Raw genomic sequence first — 18233 nt, forward strand, 5'->3', positions numbered from 1 at the left:
CCAGTCTTGTCTACACCAGTAAGCAGCTCGAGTTTAACTTAAATCGGTTTCAATCCGGTTTAGTTAAACTGGTGCAATCCCCAGTATTGATGCTTTTCTTTCAGTTTAGCTTCACCCAATAGAAAAAGCCCATTTTAAACCAACATCAGAGCTTCCAAACAGGGGTTTGCACAGAAACTGCTACAGAAACTGAACTCTTGGGGAAAAAACAGCCTCGTCTGTGGGCGCAGAGCCCTGGGGAATCCGGCCCCAAGCTCTTCTGAAAATGTGGCCCCATAATAGCTAGTCGTATGCCTTATAAGTACCAAAAACCATCCATTTACACAGCTCGGCAGCAGGCTGCTTTGACTTTCTGAATTCCTCTTCCCAGGCCTAAGAGAGATCGTTAAATAAACCCGTGGAAAAAAAAACCCATAGACAAGAGCGAAAAAATAAGCAAGGGCCCTTGTGGAAAACTCAAAAATGCCTCTTAACAACTGGGAGTAAAATTATTTTAAATGAGACAAAAGACAACATGGTGTACTGTTCCCTTTGATGTGCTGAAAAACCTCCATCTCCGCTCTGATTTAATTGGAACTCAATTAAGTGAATAATTGGTACAAATGTAAAATTACCTTCCACCAACTTGTGGAAATGAATCGCCGGGGCTGCATTCAAAATGAGGCTGCAAACAGATCACAAACCCTCGCTCCGCGGCTCGGGCTATTCCCCAGCAGATGCCGGCAGGGCAGGCGGCGCTTACGGATGAGCTGGTGATACCGGCTGCGAGGAGGTGTTTGCATTTCTGATTTCCCCTCCCGCGGCCTTTACCCATTTAAACGGCACGTTGACAGCGAGTGCCCTGTGCGGGGCAGCGCTTTGGGTCTGGGCCTTGTCCCCAGCTGGTGTCGATCTGGGAGAACTCTCTGCAACCTCGTGGAGGAAAACTGGACTTCAGCTAGTCTCTAACTATTAGAGATCAGGATGAGATCGTGTGTGTGGGGCGACAGGGGGGAATTATCCCCCACCTACCTGCTAGGAGGTTCTTCCACTTTCCTTTGGTGCCGGCCACTGGAATGGAACTGATCCAGTCTGACACGTCTTACAGAGCGAGAGAATCTTTTGCTGGGCTTGTAAACTGCGCCCCTGCCAGACTCAACAGCATCAGGCCTTGTCTATGGGTGAGAGCTAGCCACAGGATAGCCATGGGGAACGAAAGCGCTGGTTTGCAGCAGCTCAACTTCACGCCCTGCTTGGAACCAGCTTCACTCAAGCAGTCCCAACCACAGCTCCCCTTGTCTAACACAAGTACTTAGCTGGACCCGTAATACCCCTATTACACAGAGGGGAAACTGAGGCACAGAGACCAAAGTGACTTGCTCAAGTCATGCAGAGTGTGTGTGTGTGTGTGTGTGAGAGAGAGAGAGGGAGCAGGGAATTGAACACAGTCTCCCATGTCCTAGGCTGCAGCCTTAACCATAGCACCCTCCTTCCTTCCAGCCTCGCTCTCAGCACTTGAACTGAAGCATCTACAGCAGGAGTTCTCAAACTGGGGGTCAGGACCCCCCAGGGGGTCACGAGGTTATTACATGGGGAGTCACGAACTGTCAACCTCCACCCCAAACCCCGCTTTGCCTCCAGCCTTTATAATGGTGTTAAATATAAAAAAGTGTTTTTAATTGATAAGGGGGGGTCACACTCAGAGGCTTGCTATGTGAAAGGGGTTACCAGTAAAAAAGTTTGAGAGCCACTGATCTACCGCAGCTGCTGAAGCAGGGGCTGATAAGTCAGGGAACACGAGTGACACATTGCGGCACTTCCACAGGCAGGCAGTGCGGTGCATTAGACTGGGACTCAGGACACCTGGGTTCTATCCCTGGCTCCCCCGCTCCCCTTAGGCGAGTCACTTCCCCTCCTACCCTGCATCCGACGGTGAGAGCTCTCTGGGGCAGGGACCGTCTCTCGCTGCGTGTCCGTGCAGCACCCGGCGCAACGGGACCCTGATCTCAGTCGGGGTCTCTCGGCTCTGCTGGAATATAAACGATGACGACGCATCGTCCCAGTCCGGGAACAGGGGGCTGCATTCTCGCGCGCTGATGCTGATCCCGTGGAGTTATGCCGCACCCAGCGAACTCGGGCAGCCAGACCCCGATGCTTCAGAGGAAGGCAAGCGGCCATAAAGATGCACTGGGCCACCTTTATACTGGGGGACTCCTCTCCCCACCCCCCAAGGCTGACGACCAGAAGCCGGATGATTGCTCGTCTTCCCTCCCTTCAGGAAGCTGGCTCGGCTGGTGCCCTGCCACCTGGGGCAGCATTCCCTAGCGCCGCTCAGCCATGTGCAGGAGAGAAAGGATCTGGACTCAGTGGCCTGGGAATTTCATCTCAGCGGGTCTCTCCGGACCGCCCCTCCCGGGCCAGGCCACGGACCTACCCTGTTTCACACTGTGCTGGGGTATTCCACAGCCTTATGGAGAAGTCCCAGAGCCCACAAAATGCTCCTGACTCCAGCAGTCACCGAGCCCAGAGGCGACAAAGCGACCTCTTGGGGCGGACACCTGGATCCCAGCTGGACCCCTTGCCTGGCACCTCCACGCCCGGGCACCTCTCCGAATGGCTGCTCCGAGCGCGCCCCCAGTCCAGAGCGGCGCCTCCAATTACACGGTGCCTCCGGCGTCCAGCAATAAGACCTAACGAGGGAGGTGGGAATGACAGGATCTCCACAGCCAGCGGGATCAGCCAAACGCACCACCGGAGAGTTTCAGTTCTGCGGTTACCGGGAGTTAAATGTTTGCTGAGACCCGGGTGACTGACTGTCGGCCGCAGCCCTTGCTGGTTTCCACATGCCCAGTCTAGGACTGAAAGGGGAACCCACCGGCTCCGCATTGGCAGCACTTTGAGAGCCGCGGTGTTTCCCAGCCACATGCTCAGGTGACATCAAGTCCCGGCGGGGGAAAATGCGTCAGGAGCAGACGGATCCGGCGGATCAGACAGCTGGTGGGAGATCCGAGAGAGGACGCAGACCGGACTCACTTCTGCTTTCGTTTACCTGGGACAATCTCCTGGCCTCCAACAGGGCTGCAGCGCTGGCAACCTAAGCCCAGTTCAGCCCCAGGTATGAAGCGAATGGCCGAGGGAGCGACCAAAGCTGGCTGGGTATGTCTGCAAATCCCATCTCCCAACTGCAGCCGAGACGGGCCCTAGCGAAGGGCTTTGTTCCGCTGACCCCAACGTGAGCTGGCCACGGCAGCGCGTGTTCCCCGGCTCAAGCCAGCGCTTCCCGCCAGGGCACCTCGGAGTGCTTTGCAGCGGAGGTCACTAGCATAGTGGCCCCATTGCACAAATGCGGAAACTGAGGCACTGAGAGGGGACATGACTTGCCCCAGGTCACCCAGCCAGGCATAGAACTCCTATCTCCTGAGTCCTGGTCCAGGCCGGACTGCCCCCCATTCTCCACTACCTGTCTGCAGCCCTACCACTGTTACCCACCCCGACACGGCCGCGCCCCGCAGTCCGAGAGCACCCTTCGGCGGCAGATCTCAAAGCTGCACAAAGCAGGTTCTGTCACGGTCACCCCCATTTGACAGAAGCGGGGGGACGGGCTGGGTCTCCTCTCATTTGCACTGGTTTAAAGCAGGGACCAGCCCCGGGTGAGACACCGGCAAGATGTCCAGAGAAAGCGGAACGGCATGGCCTAGATCCTGCTGCCAGCTGGGGGCAGAGTCAGGAGCAGGGCCAGGGCTCTGGACGCCCACCAAACCAGTCAATGCTGCAGAAAGGTGACGGGGTTACAGCCGCCCTGCTCTCACACAGCTGCAATTAACGAGGACAACACTCCTCTTTCAGATCTACACATGGGGGCTGTCAGTACTAATGAGAGTCGAGGTGTGGTTGCCCATAAAGCCACAAGACTGCACTCAGCATGGGACGCTAGGCCCGTGGCAGTACGCGCAGCCGTCGGAGGTTCCTGGAGAGGAGGGGGAGGGCGGGCGTCTTTGGGGCATGAGAAGTAAGAACCGGCTGGGGACTGATGCTCTGATTCAAACCAGCGTCCTGTAATCTGAGTACCAAGGGGTTCAGAACAGTCAAAGGCATGATAGGGGTTTAGCTGCCCTTGGAATCCATCGGTATTTGGACTCCCAACTCCCTTATGGCTCTGCTGTGCCCAATGGAGGCCCTGATCCTGCAATCGGATCTGCCTGGGCCCACAGTTGCACCCGCATGGAGCTTTCTGAAAGCAACGAGGCTCTGCCCTGTGGATCTCATTGCAGCCCTGGGGCCCAAGACTGGCAAGAAGATTGTCACAAAGCAGCTTCACACACACGCGCACATGCACGCTGCCCCCCAAGCATAGGATGTGTCCAGCCCACGACTGACCCCGCTCCACCTCCTGGGGACGGCTACCATGCTCGGTGACAGGGCCGAGCGGATGGCCCCTTTGTGCCCCTTTAGCAAGAAAGGGGATGTAGCACCTCCAGCGAAGCGAGGGGAAGCAGGGATAAACCGGCCTGCCAATACTGGTCCTGATCTGGGCACGCCCGCCCAGCTCCAATCACTCCAGCTCATCTGCGACTCCGGCGTGTGACAGAGAAGGGAAAGCGGAAGAGAACACACGTCTGGAATTCGGCGACATTGTGGACACGGGCGGCCGGGCTGCATCTGCCCCAGACAGTGGAGACCAGACCTTTGATTTGGTTATGCGGGGCTAATGCAATCATGTTTGCAAAGCGATTCCCTGCTGCTTTCCGAAGGAACGGCTGATGATGGGGAACACAGCCAGGGGAGACAGCTACACATTACAGTTAAGGCAATAAACAGCTGTCCCCTGCACGAGGCCGCCTGGAGCCACCAGCATCGCACCCCCGCGTCTGGCCACGTTATCATCCTCACATACCCCAGAGCTCCCGGGCTGCGAAAGGCCAGATCCGCTGCCTCTGCAAACTGGGCGCTGGCTAGTGCTGGGTGCAGCCGCCGAGGGGGGCAGGGCAGCGGTGGGCCCTCTGCAGTCCCGTAGCCCCAGGGAGGTGCTGTTTGCAAACCCTGAGCATGCAGCAGCGCCAGTGGAGGGGATGAGATATGCATGGACACGCTGGAAAAGAAAGGCTGGAGAGAGGCAGAGCCCTGGCTGCATCTTGGTCAATTTCAAGCCAGATTCCTTGGGCTAAAGGGATCTCCAGGGCTAGCCTAGGGCAGGACAGCCTGGGGGTAAACATAACGTTCCAGGAAATGCCTTGACAGGAGAGGCTCTGCGGAGACAACTGGAAACACAACCTATGCTGCATTCAGCCAGCCAACAGGCCATATGCCCGGCCCAGCAGCCTGGAAGCACCTGGGTTCTAACCCCAGCTCTGATCCTGACTCCCACTGTAGGACCTTGGCCAAATCACCGCTCTTGCCTCAGTTTCCCCACCTGTCAAATGGGGTTACTAAGGCCTGCTTGGCTGGAGGGCTGCTAGGGTTATTTAGGAAAGCGATCTGAAGATCATACAATCTGTGTAAGCCTTGTTACCAAGGGTGCAGGTGGTGGGTGGCCAGAGAACACAGGAAGGGAGATGGAGGGTTGAGGGAAGCTGCAGCCTTCAGCGGCTGAATGCACCGCAGGGTTAGAAGTGGAAGGCAGCACACGCTACGGAGCGACGGCTGGCTGGAGGGAGCTCGGAGCAGAATCCCCAGAGGAGAGAAACAGCAGGGCAGAAGCAGAGCAGGGAGATTGCAGGAGCACAGAGCGGAGCGGGGTCAGCAGCCCATTCCACAACCGCTGAGTCCAGGCCAGTCTTACCGAGACCCTGCGGGGCAACTCTAGGCAGCCCTAGCCCGGGAGCCACAGGGACACCACTGTATGTTCATCACAGTCCAGCCCTCGGCAAGGGACACCGCTGAGGGCCAGAACCAACCGGCATCCTGCTCCGAACGCCCCTGAAGACAATTGCCTGGCTCCTTCTGGTAGGATGAGAGGCCGGGCTGTGGGCAGGAATGGGCGGAAAGGTTGCGAGAAGGAAATACTCATTTCTGGAGAATGTGCCTCAGTGACAGACACAGGGCGCTCGAGCTATTTCGCTTAACAAAGAAAAGGTTACGGGGTGAGCTGATTCCCTACACCGGGAAATACCGAAACCATCTGCTCTAGGAATTCTCCGGCTTGTGCCATGCAGGCGGTTCGACCACACGCTCACAATGCTCCCTTCCGGCCTGGGAACCTGTGAATTTTATACAGTCCTCCCGACAGGGGGCGGAATCAGCCGAGTACCCAGAACCTACCCCGCTACGTGAGTCAGATAACACACGAACCTTCTCTGCCATCGGCGTCGGCGCATTCTGCAAACACCTGTGCTCATCTACCGCCACGACAGCCCTACTGAAAAGCCCAGTGCTTTGGCAGCGCCGATTCCCCGCTTTACGGGAGGCAACACACCCATCTTTGGGCTCTGGGAGCTAGTTTAGGCCAGTGCTAAAATTGGCCTTTGCCAGGAGGCCCGAAAGCTGGAAACATCCGCTCAGCAGTTTGCGCCGTTCCCTGTCTCCTTTGCAGGAGCTCCGAGGACCACTGTGCTGAGGACAGCATCTTATCACCCATTATTAGCAAAACACAAAACTAAATAAAACTCAAATGAGACATACTGTGCACCGCTCCGGCTCCATATAAGCAGGGCTTCTATTTGTTAGCTCCTGAGAGCAATTTACACAAATCATTTAGAACAGGGAGAGGAGGAAAAAAGGATGTCTTTAAAAACACCTGATGTCTGGACTCTCATTAAATGGAATTAACTGGCAAATGCGATAATCCCATTTCATGCTGCAGATGCGGCAGCGGGGGGAGGGGAGGGAAATGATAGGGGAGCCGTGTTTGAATCCTGCCAGAATGTCCTCTCGGCACTTCTAGGAGCTGGAACGGCATTCTGGTACTTCTCCTGGCCCCAGGCCCAGCGGCTTCTTTCCCTCCAGGGCTTCAGAGTGTCCCCCAAGCCAGCTGGTGCCAGGCCAGGGTGGGAAGCGGCCGGTTGGCACAGAGGGAGCCAGGGATGCCATAGCCAGAACCAGGCAGGGGCTCCCGGAGTTGCTAGGAGCCTGAGACAGAGCCGGGCAATGTCAGGAGCCAGGTAGAGAGGCCACCCAGAGAGCGGAGCAGAAGTGAGGCACAATTAGGGGGAAGGTGAACCCAGGACGGGCTCTGCAGGGAGTCACCCCTGCTCCCCTGGGCCTCCCCCAATCTTCCCCCTAGAGCTCCCCCCGCCCTGCATTCCAGACCCTCTTTTTCTCGGCACTGGTCTACACTACAGAGTGAGGCTGACGTAAGGCAGCTTATGGCGAACTCTCTCTGGAAGCGTCCACACTACAGCCGTGCTCCTGCCGACCTAACCCATCCACTACATCGACTTCATAACTCCACCTCCACGAGAAGCGTAGGGCTTAGATCAATGTCATCAGGGCGATGCTTACATTGCCTGTCAGCCCGGCGCGGGGCTCGCAGCCCCCACCTCCCCCAGGGCCGACAGAGCAGGGCTGTTTCACAGCAGGGAGCCTACCAGCAGTGAAACGGACATTCTCGTCCGTTTCATGGCTGCTATTATTTCACATTTGGGCTCCGCCTCTCAGACCTGGGGCAGGTGGGGGGCTCCAGCTGTAAGCCCCATGGGGCTGTCGGTGCCCCACACTCCAGCAGTCAGTGCCCCACAATGCCTCACTTCAGTCGGTGCAAGCGCGCCTGGGGAGGACGCGCTTCACCAGCAGAAGGAAGGTAGTGTGGACACCAACGGCCGACTCGACCCAGTTTTGTAGTGTAGATGTGCCCGAGGACTCCAGGAGACCCCCGCACCCTTTGTTGAAAGCAGCAGAGCTCTGGCTGCGAAGTCCATGATGACTTGTGGGGGAGGGATAGCTCAGTGATTTGAGCATTGGCCTGCTAAGCCCAGGGTTGTGAGTTCAATCCTTGAGGGGGGCCACTTAGGGATCTGGGGCAAAAATCAGTACTTGGTCCTGCTAGTGAAGGTAGGGGGCTGGACTCAATGACCTTTCAGGGTCCCTTCCAGCTCTATGAGATAGGTACATCTCCATATATATTATTTATCTCTGACCACAGAGCTGAGCCCATCACAGCCCCCAGCGCTTTGCGTCCAGAGAGTTCAATGCAACTTACAAAGGAAGGAGAGTATATGAACGCACTATGTCCCCCCACGCCGGGTGGTCCAACCCCAGTGTGAGAGAGGGGGAATCACAGGGCCTGGGAGAGAGGAGATTTGCCCAATGCCACCCAGCACATCACTGACAGAGCTAAGGACAGAACCCAGGTCTCCTGGTTCCCAGTCCAGGGCTCTTTGCACTAAGCCACACTGCCTCCAAAGCCTCAGTATTCTCCTACCCGGGTCACCCGCCCGCTGGCAAGGGCACCCAACCGAGAAATGTCTGGAAGAGTAACAGAGTCATCGATTCCAAAGCCAGAAGAGAAGAGACCCCTAGCTCACCCAGTCTGACCTCCTGTACAACACAGAGGGGAGAACTGCCCCCCAGGACTGTCCAGACATCACCACTAACCCTCAGCAATGAACAGGTAATTAGCAAGGTCTGATCCTGCTCCCACCGAGATCAACGGCACAGTTCCCACTGACATGAGCTGCAGGGCTCAGGCCCGTCAGCGCGGGTGCTCAGCTCCTCCCAGGGTCAGGCCCTCGGCGCCTCATGTGGATGACAAGATCACGTTGCCCGTTACCCAAGACAAGAGTCCCAAAGCAGGAGACAGGTGTGGAGGAGCGCGGTCATGGCAGGGCGAGGGCAATTGGATGGGGGAGTGGGAGGGGCTCCTGCTCCGTCCGGGAACATGGCCAGGACAGCGGGGGTCAGGGCAATAGTCTCTATTTTCCTTGCCAACGCCTCCCGCAGAGGGAAAGCCAGGGAGCAAACGCTAGGGAAGAACGCTACACATTGTACGCACAGCCCTGGGCAAGGTGAGGGGCATGGGGGGAGGGACGCAGAGAGGGGTAAGGGGGGCGCGGCTGGGGGCGGGTCTGGGACCAGGAGCAAAGCCACGGCCAGGGGTCGGGGCCAGGTGTGGAGCCGCAGCCGGGCCAGACGGGGGCCAAGGCTGGGGCAGGACTAGAGCAGAGCTGGGAGGTGCTCCCTCCCTGCTCCCCATGGGGGCTGGCCCAGGCACTGCCGTGCCCCCTTGCCCCCCGAATGTTCCTCCAGCGCACCCCACAGTTTGGGGACCTCTGATCTATGGGTTTTATCCTGCTGCCCATCACCGGACCATCTGGGCACATTCCACTGGCCACAGTGCAGTCCCCAGTGGGCACGCAGCCCCGCTGACTCCTGAGCGTCGGGGTAAGGGAGAGGGATTTTACTAGTCCTGATCCAGCTCACAGTTTGCACAGTCTGATCAACAGAGTCATATTTTGCTCTGAGTCACACAAGCTTGCGGGGGACCCAACCAGCTGGCTTGAAAAGGCTCTGGGTAAAACTCATCACACATGGCTTTAGATCAGCCACTTGGCAAAGGAAGCAGACCGGCGTGTTTGCAAGATACGTCCCAGTCTGGGCTCGGGCTGACAAGTCCATAAGTGACACGTAAGCCAGAACCTCAGCCGGCGTAAATCAGTGCCAGCCCATCGACGTCTGGGAAGCTGCACTGATTCACAGCAGCTGGGGATCCGGCCTTAATAGACTTCTCATTTCAAGAGGCTTCCGCTCTTCCTTTCACGGCAAACATGACTTCTGCTGGGACAGCAGCGAGCTCAGCCTCTGCACTGGGACAACACCCCTCCTCCAGAGTCCAGCGCTGGGACCTGCCATGACCCCCCACGCTGTGCAAGACGCCACCGAGAGCATCCGCTCACGCCGTGCTGCGACGGAGCAGGGGCTCGAGGCTGACTCAGAGCGGCATGTGCCGGCTGCTGAGTCACCCACGCTACCTCTCCCATCAGGCCCGGCATTCCCCGGAGGCCTCTCATCCGGCACAGAGCCAGCATGACAGCCAGGATTAGACGGGGGTGGGGGGATGTTCCAAGCTGCAGAACTCCCTTCCCTTCCGATGAACGGCTGCTCCCAGCTCACCTGCGCGCTCCTACATTGACCCGGCTGTTTCCTGCCCAGCGGTGAGAGGAGCTCCGAGGTGAGGCACGCTGAGGCCACCCTCACCAGCGAGCCAAGCCCAGCGTCGATGGGGTCGGGAATTCCTTTGGCCGCAGGAAGTCCTAGTGCCAATGGCCCCACACAGGCAGCAGGGACCTGGTGCTAATGCCCCAGCCGCTCGGATCTTAGCAAATCCCGCACGACGGACAGAGACACGCTCCTCTCCTGGGCGAACCCGAGGAGTCATAAGAACAAAGGACACAGGGCTGGAAGGGGAGCCCCTGGCTTTACTCCAGCTTGTGCAGGGTGAGATACAGACAGACGTCAGCAGCTCCCGGGGGGCCATCCCAGCAGCCCCCTTCCCACTGCTCTGGGGCATCACACGGCAGGACATGCAACGGGCCAGCAGCAGACCCCTGGGAGGCAAACCTTGGGCCAAATCCTGAAAGAGACTCAGTGCTAGCAAATCCCCGTGACTGATGGGAGAGGCAGGGGCTCGGCAGCGTTCAGGATTAGGCCCAGGCACAGCCGAGGGTGGAGGCTCCCTAACGAACATGGTCCCTAGACAGACATCTAGGACATGCTCTTTTCCAGGCCTTGGGTTCCCAGCTAGCCCCATGCCCACTCACTGCATCCCACGTCCCACCCCTGGAGTCCCAGGAGACATCCCCTGTTCCCCGTTAGGCTTCTTGCATCACAGTGGGCTAGCCACCAAATCACTGGCGGTGCCAGACACTAACAAGGAACAAAGCCCAGACTCCCGCTGGGGAGAGAGGCTCCCTGGGGAAATAGCCAAAAGGGACTGGTCCTCTTTCCCCAGGAGCAAGGCCCCGCTGTCTGCTTGGGGAAGAGCTCGTGAGGAGGTCTGGGGAGACTTCAGCACACAGAACCATGATTTAATACTCAGCGGGCGTCAGACCAATCCCCAGGGACGTGACGCGGTTAGATCCAGACCAGCCTGGAGTAGGGAAGGGCTCACCCCACCCGGGTTTGCTTAGCGGAGGCAAGAGGCTGTTTGCAGCTCAGCGAAGGTAGTTAGCGCTGGCCCGGCCACCAGGGCCAGCCCAAAAGATCTCACACCCAGCCCAGTGCCAGCGTGGCCATGCACACCCACCCAGCCCTTGGCGCCAGTGCCCACCCAAACACAGACACACGCTCACCCCTGGCACGCACACAAAGGGATAACACTAAAATCCACAGTCACACACACAGTCTGATGCCCAGACACCTAAGCAGAGAGAGAACACAAACATCTTCAGAGAGACCCCACACGGAATAACACACCCTCCTCAACCCCCGAGAGCCGCCCGGGTGTCTGTGTTCCCACCCCACACGGAATAACACACCCTCCTCAACCCCCGAGAGCCGCCCGAGTGTCTGTGTTCCCACCCCACACGGAATAACACACCCTCCTCAACCCCCGAGAGCCGCCCGGGTGTCTGTGTTCCCACCCCACACGGAATAACACACCCTCCTCAACCCCCGAGAGCCGCCCGGGTGTCTGTGTTCCCACCCCACACGGAATAACACACCCTCCTCAACCCCCGAGAGCCGCCCGAGTATCTGTGTTCCCACCCCACATGGAATAACACACCCTCCTCAACCCCCGAGAGCCTCCCGGGTGTCTGTGTTCCCACCCCACACGGAATAACACACCCTCCTCAACCCCCGAGAGCCGCCCGAGTGTCTGTGTTCCCACCCCACACGGAATAACACACCCTCCTCAACCCCCGAGAGCCTCCCGAGTATCTGTGTTCCCACCCCACACGGAATAACACACCCTCCTCAACCCCCGAGAGCCTCCCGGGTGTCTGTGTTCCCACCCCACACGGAATAACACACCCTCCTCAACCCCCGAGAGCCGCCCGGGTGTCTGTGTTCCCACCCCACACGGAATAACACACCCTCCTCAACCCCCGAGAGCCGCCCGGGTGTCTGTGTTCCCACCCCACACGGAATAACACACCCTCCTCAACCCCCGAGAGCCGCCCGGGTGTCTGTGTTCCCACCCCACACGGAATAACACACCCTCCTCAACCCCCGAGAGCCGCCCGGGTGTCTGTGTTCCCACCCCACACGGAATAACACACCCTCCTCAACCCCCGAGAGCCTCCCGGGTGTCTGTGTTCCCACCCCACACGGAATAACACACCCTCCTCAACCCCCGAGAGCCGCCCGGGTGTCTGTGTTCCCACCCCACACGGAATAACACACCCTCCTCAACCCCCGAGAGCCGCCCGGGTGTCTGTGTTCCCACCCCACACGGAATAACACACCCTCCTCAACCCCCGAGAGCCGCCCGAGTGTCTGTGTTCCCACCCCACACGGAATAACACACCCTCCTCAACCCCCGAGAGCCGCCCGAGTATCTGTGTTCCCACCCCACACGGAATAACACACCCTCCTCAACCCCCGAGAGCCGCCCGGGTGTCTGTGTTCCCACCCCACACGGAATAACACACCCTCCTCAACCCCCGAGAGCCGCCCGGGTGTCTGTGTTCCCACCCCACACGGAATAACACACCCTCCTCAACCCCCGAGAGCCTCCCGGGTGTCTGTGTTCCCACCCCACACGGAATAACACACCCTCCTCAACCCCCGAGAGCCGCCCGGGTGTCTGTGTTCCCACCCCACACGGAATAACACACCCTCCTCAACCCCCGAGAGCCGCCCGGGTGTCTGTGTTCCCACCCCACACGGAATAACACACCCTCCTCAACCCCCGAGAGCCGCACGAGTGTCTGTGTTCCCACCGCCGCGCCGCGCCCTGGGAGCTGTGTCTCCTGCGAGATGAGCCGTTCTCACTCTTACTTACACAAGAGCCTTAGAAATGAAAGGAGTGAATAACCGGCACACAGGATCAACCGCAGGGATGACATCTCCCAGAGCCAGCCAATAACTGACTGCGTCTGGCTGTCGATCCTTCCCCACCTACGACTGACCTGCCCGCCCACGCCGAGAGGGGTGTGCCACGTGGATGTCAGAGAGAGCCGACCCCAATTCCCCCTCGGTCACTGGGAACAGTCGTCTCGAGCAGAGGAGCAAGTTCTTACCACTGTCGCCGTTGCGCTGATGACGATCAGAATTACCTCACTGGTCCCATTGTGCTGGGAACTTACAACCCCAATAGACCAAACGGGCGAGGAGAAAGAGCCACGGAGAGGGAGAGCCACTTGCACTGTGGTCCCGTGACTCTGTCCGCTAGGCCACGCTGCCTGAGAATTTCAAATGATGTCATCCGTGCTGATGCTGCCCAGCAGGACACAGAATCATAGACTATCAGGGTTGGAAGGGACCTCAGGAGGTATCTAGTCCCACCCCCTGCTCAAAGCAGGACCAATCCCCAGACAGATTTTTGCCCCAGATCCCTAACTGGCCCCCTCAAGGATTGAACTCACAACCCTGGGTTTAGCAGGCCAATGCTCAAACCACTGAGCTCCTCTCCTTGATGGCTAGTCTATTTAAGCTGAAGACTGTCTGCATGAGGAGCTCTGCACCAGTGCAACTCTCTTGTGAACAGGCACAACGCTGGTGTCAAACACGACTCATACCAGCGCCCCTGACCTTGGATCTGGGCCGAGGTGAAATGCACCAGGACGCTGGTGCAGTGTCTGCAATGGTTTAGCTCCATTCGTGCATCGCGACCTGACACACACCAGGCACAAGGTGACCCCAGAGAGGCTTTGCGTGAAGAGCTGCCCATGACCATCCCCAGCCCAGGCAGAGCCAAGGGTTTAGGATTCCCTGACTCCTTCCCCCTTGTGTGACGCCCGGGAGCAGTGACACGATAGCTGAGGATCTGGCCCCCTGAACACACTGGCTGATGCCAGCCACCGATGTGCCCAACCCTTCCCAAGCTGAATCTGTGTTACCAAGCGCTGCTTAGAAAAATGAGACAGGAGAGGCCGGGTCCCATCCGGATAGGGGCAGAGCGCCATGGGGATCATCCGGCTGAGCAGGACGGCATGTGGAGGGGAACGTGACCCGTTAGGAGGCACTGCTCCCAACTTGCTCTGGCTCAGAGGGGTGGAGTTTGTGCCCATGTCTCCTCAGCACAAGAGATTGGGCACAGCTCACGAGGAGCCGCCACTCCCACCACAGCACAATCACTGCGTGCACCACAGGCCTGTACCTGTGAAGCACGGAGCACCCTCGGCTCCTACGGATCTCCACAATCCTGCCTCGGGGAGCAGGGAACCGGGGGTCAGCGTGGAGGGTCAGCGAACACAAGCTAATGAGATCCTTGGAGGAGGTGACTGTCCCTCGGTACGGGGCACTGGGAGACCAACGGTGGAACAGCGCAGCCAATTCGAGCGTCTGCATCATACAAAGGCAGTTGATAAATTGGAAGAGGGACAGAGAATGATTCAAGAGCTGGAAAATAAAAAAAAGCCTTCCAGGGAGAGGCTGAGAGCGCTTGATCTGATTAGCTTCTCAAACAGGAGTTCAAGAGGTGACCTGATTACAGGGTAGCAGTATCTTCGTGGGGAGAAAATACTGGCTCCTAAAGGGCTCTTCAGTGGAGACAGGGAGAACAAGAACCCGCTGGACGGTAAAGCCAGACACAGTCACTTTGAAACCAGGGCCAGGGGGATTCACAAACTCCCTAGGGAAGTGGTGGATTCGCTCTCTCTTGCGGTCTCCAGATTGAGGCTGGAGTAGGGTTACCATACGTCCGGATTTTCCCGGACATGTCTGGCTTTTTGGTCCTCAAATCCCCGTCCGGGAGGAATTTACAAAAAGCAGGACATGTCCGGGAAAATAGGGAGGCATGGTAAGGGGACCGCCTCCTCCCCGGGCTCCAACTTTCCGGGGCCAGACGGCGGCTGTTCGTTGTCCCCACCTGGGCAGCCGGACTCGGGAGCAGCCGCTGCTGCAGCTCCCACTGCCGCGGGGGGAAGCGGCCAAGCATGTGGCGCTCGGCAGCTGCGGCGTGAACCCCCTGAGCCCGGGCCTGCTGCGGGGACCCAGCTGGTGCAATCCTGCGCGCGGCCCCGGAGTGGGGGCAGCAGGCCCCAGCCCCCCCGTCCCGCTCAGGTCCCGCAGGGGAACAGACGGGGCTGCCGATGCCTCCACCCCGGGGCCGCCCGCGGGATTGCACCAGCTGGCGGCCTCTACTCTCCCTCCAGGTACAGCCCGAGTCCTGCCTGCACTGGGGCCAGGCCGGACTCACACTCACCCCTGTCTGGTCACCCTGGGGGCGGAGTTGGGGCGGGGGCGGGGCGGAATTGGGGCGGGGCCAGGGCCCCGGCCCCGTGGAGTGTCCTCTTTTTACAGGATTGAAATGTGGTAACCCTAGGCTGGAGGCCTTTCCGGAAGAGGTGATTTAGCCACACACAACTTGTAGGGCTCAGCGCAGAGGGGACTGGGTGACAGAGAATGCCCTGGGCTATACAGGAGATCGGACTTCTGACCTTAAACACAATGAACCAGCAGTGGTGGGAGGGGGGGGCGTCACTCAGCCTCCCGCAGGATCGAGCCCCGGGTGAGTCCTTCAAGGATCAAGGCCCACAACCGAATTCACGTATCCCGGTGTTAGTACAGGCTGACCGGAGGCCCCCAATGCTCTGAGACGGTTCGGCATGCAGCTAGACGCACCGCGTGGAAATCTCTAGACTCCAGCTTTGCTCTGCTCTTATAGCGTGTAGCTAGAAAGCCAGAGGCCGGAGAATAAAGGTGCGTGGGAGCGAGGGGCTGGTTCTAGACCCCTCCTGGAAGCCGGCAGCCCGGAGCAGCGCCAGAGAGGAGGGGGAATGTCCTGCCACAGGGCAGCGCAGCACACCTCCCCCTTGCTCCACGCTGGTGTAGACGCACGTCGATCCCGAGACCCCGGGCAGGTAACATTCGTCTTTGCCGGTAGTGTCTGAAGGAGAAAACAATCCAAATAAATGAGTGAGTGACGGCAACCTGGCAGCCAGCCAGGGCGTTGTGTAAATCTTTAATTACCTGTAGTGTACAGGCAGCTAAATCTCCGTCACGCTCAATGGATCCCAGCCAGCCGCCGCCTTCGGCAGGTTAAAGAAAGGGCCTGAGAGCGTGACCCCCGGGAGCTTTCATTTTGGGGGAGCGGGCGCCTGGAACGTGCCTGCCAATCGCAAGCAGCTGCGAACTTGGCTCCTTCTCCGCTTGCAGCTCCAGGGGCGAGGGGAGGTCGGAGCTGAGGGCTTGTGCGGCCTTTATTTGGTGTGTTTGTTTCCCAACCTGTAGCCAAGGCAACGCTGCGGCTCAGCCAGTCGGCACAAGGCTGGGGATTCTGCCGTTCCCGGGAATTTCACTGCGATCCAGCGGCCTCGCCCAGCCGGACCCACGGATGTAATTGGCAGCCCCCAGAACAACCTAGGCAGCTCTCAGGCCCGGCACCACAAAGGTATTTAAATGTGGCTGTTAGGAGCCTAAACACCTTTGAGGATCTGGCCCTCGGAGCTTGGCAGGATCCGGCCCACACTCAGCCGCCGTTTTCACCCCAGCAGTGAGCCAGTGCTTCCCTAGATTTCACCCTCGCCACCGCCAGCCGGGAAGGAGAAGATAAGAAGGTTTCCACGACTAGTAAAGCAGAAGCAGCTGCTGCTGCCTTGCTGAACAGCTGGCTAGTCAGTTGCAGCGGAGAGGCAGGGCCCCGGGGGTGAGGGACAGCTGCAGGCTCAGAGGACATGTCCCCCCCGCCCCCCCAGAGCTCTCCAGCCTCTTCTGCCACCTTCGCGCTGATGCCAGCCCCACAGACTACGCACACCAGCCCGGGGTCTGCTCTCTGCTCCCTGGGCACCGCCACCCTGGGAGCAACTCAGAGCGGAACCCGGGCTGGGACTTGGAAGGTTTCTTATCAAAGCCGCGAGCTAGAAATCCCAGGGCCGCGGGGGAAAGGCTGGGTCCCTTTGGGTGCCGGCGATGCGCGCAAGGGGCTGCAGGTGACTGCCAGCGACTCTTCTCATGGCTGGTCCACAGAGAGGGAATACCTACTCCTCTAGTCACGTGGGAGAGAAAAGGCTGGGCTACGGAAAGCCTTGGAGTCAAACCCTGGGACGGGAGGCTGGTCCTTATAGCTACACGATGGACCGTGTCTTCCTCCTTTTCTTTTTAAAAACACTCCCTGTCACACTGTCAGCCACCTCCCATGCGCCACCACATGGCAGCCCTGCACGCCGCCTGCTGCCTCAGTTTCCCCTCTTGGCTCCTCAACAACTCCAGATAGGGGTGTGTCCAATACTACTGGCTTCCTACTCTCCCAGCACTTCTCTCCCCTGGAGTCTACTCTCCGGCCCCAGCTTTGCACACTGGTCCCCATGAGCATCTTCCGTCTCTGCTGATCCTCAGCTGTGCCTACTCAGGAACTAGGGTTGGTTGGCCCCAGGCCGCTAAGGGCAAGCCACCCTCTCACGCTGATCCTGAACAAGAGGTCCCATAGTCCAAAACTATCATAACCTGCCAGTGATGGTGCGACAAAGCCCAGGTCTTCGCCTCTGGATCATTCAACGTGTTTGGATCGCTTGGGTCACGTGCCGGCAGCCTTTAAGCTTAAGGTGACACTTTTATGAGGGTAGGACTTTGACCCCATGCCCTTTGCCCTGCTGCTACGCTCCCCCCCCCCAAAACAGTTGCCTTTCAGAGGCGTCTGGTCGCTAGTTAGCCGGGATTGGTGTTCTAACAATAAGAGGTTCCGATTACATTAGAGAGCGTGACTTTTTCCAGACAGACTCGATGCTTTCACTGTACAGGGAGCCAGTGCGTGTGGGAGAGAGGGTGGGCATGGGACAGTCTCTAATAGCTTCCACATCTTTCCAATTTCATGCTGTATTGGGGATGCGATTACAGGAGATGAAATCAGGCTACACCATGTAAACAGTCAACATTTGATGTTCCCCGACTATTCATCTCTTCGGGTTTACTTGTGTACATGCAGAATCGGCGATGCCCTCCTGCTCACCAGCCATTTAATCCTGTTTCGGATGTCAAAGTCATCATTCGAGAAGCAGAAAGGGAATTTAAAGAGACGACTCACTAAAAGGGCTACTTGTACTGACAGCAGTTGGCTCTGCTGTTCGACGCTCGTCTGGAATTCAGGAGCGTTCTGCATGGATTCGGCCCATTGCAAACTCATTTTCTCCAGGCTGCCTCCCTGCATTATGTGCCCGAGGGGCCGGGCGAGGAAGGGAATTAGCATTTTGTCACAATGCGGAGAAGAAAGGCTTTTCAAG

Source organism: Emys orbicularis, chromosome 17 (genome assembly GCF_028017835.1).
Source record: "Emys orbicularis isolate rEmyOrb1 chromosome 17, rEmyOrb1.hap1, whole genome shotgun sequence".
Taxonomy (NCBI): domain Eukaryota; kingdom Metazoa; phylum Chordata; order Testudines; family Emydidae; genus Emys; species Emys orbicularis.